The sequence below is a fragment of the Pteropus vampyrus genome, unplaced genomic scaffold, assembly GCF_000151845.1.
Source record: "Pteropus vampyrus isolate Shadow unplaced genomic scaffold, Pvam_2.0 Scaffold444, whole genome shotgun sequence".
NCBI lineage: Eukaryota > Metazoa > Chordata > Mammalia > Chiroptera > Pteropodidae > Pteropus > Pteropus vampyrus.
The window spans coordinates 773,490-774,866 of record NW_011889225.1 but is presented as its reverse complement, the minus strand read 5'-3'; positions in this window follow the sequence as shown (position 1 = coordinate 774,866).

The following is a 1,377-nucleotide window of genomic DNA, read 5'->3' as shown; positions in this document are numbered from 1 at the left end:
TAAATTACTCTGACGGTTTGAAACTGTGAGATATACATGTCTGTTGTATTAAGGTGATAAGTTTTAGGGTAATTTATTACATTGCAAGAGATAACATTGCAAGAGATAACATATATAAATAGTAATAGTTGCCAAAACACCTAGATAGCTTTGAATCTTAATTCGGATTCAAAAGAAGGTAATCACTACATTCTAATCCAATAATTTCATTTATAGAATCTGTTCCAGGAACTATCATTTACATAATTTTGAAATTATACACAAAAGTATTAGGGATTATTACCTTACATAAAAATGTTCAATAATAAGGAATTGCTAAAAAAAATTATGGTCTGTCCACCTTAAGTAATTTTAAACAACTTTTAACAATAAGTTTATAGACTTTGTAATGATACAAACAACGATGACAATGAAAGAATATAAAGTTACATATTATTGCACTTACAACTCTGTAAAAATCTACTAATTAAAATGCTAGTAAGAAAGTCTTAATTTAGCTCCAGAGATAGAAGTGAGCTCTTCAGGGCTGTGAGTCTCTAATAACTGCAGCCATTATAAGTGGCAATCAAGACATTCATTTTCATGGCCATATGTAAGAAGCCCCTTGAGGACTCACAAAAATACTAAAGGAAGGGGGACTTTATATGGATTTGAGACTCTTGCATCACCAGACACTGACTATACTAGATTTAGATGTTGATGTGGCTTTATTACACCACTTGCTGGTGAAGTTCATCAACATTAAAAAAATTATAATGAACACTGTAATTCACTGATCTTTTCTTATGGGCCAAATTCTGGGCTAGGAATTAATTCAATTAATTCCAGGGTAAAAATGATCCCACCTAAGCCAGAACCGAGATTTAGACATGGCTGTCAGATGGTGCTACATGATACTCTTCCATGGTTTTTATTCATGTTAATCTACCTAGTAGCAGAATGAAGCATTCTAGCGGGGGAGTCAGGGGGAGAACTTAACTACTATCTGTTACATACACATACCTGGAGGACTGAAGGGTCTTGTAAAGAATCAACTCACAAGGAGATCCTTGAAACAAAATTCTTTAGAAGGAAAGTGTGAGTCTGGAACGAAGACCTTGGGTTCTGCAACAGTCATTTCCTTACATGGCAAACATTTTGCAGGTGTGATTAAGTTTAGGATCTTAAAATAAGGAGATTGTCAAGAATTATCCAAGTGGGCCCTAAATTCAATCACAAGTGTTCTCGTAAGAAGGAGGCGGAGAGAGATTGCAAACAGAAGAGAAGGCAATGTGACCACAGAGGTGGAAATTGGAGTGATGCATCCACAAACCAAATACCAGCTGGCATCAGAAGCTCTAAGAAACAAGGAATACATCTCCTCTAGAGCCTCCAGAG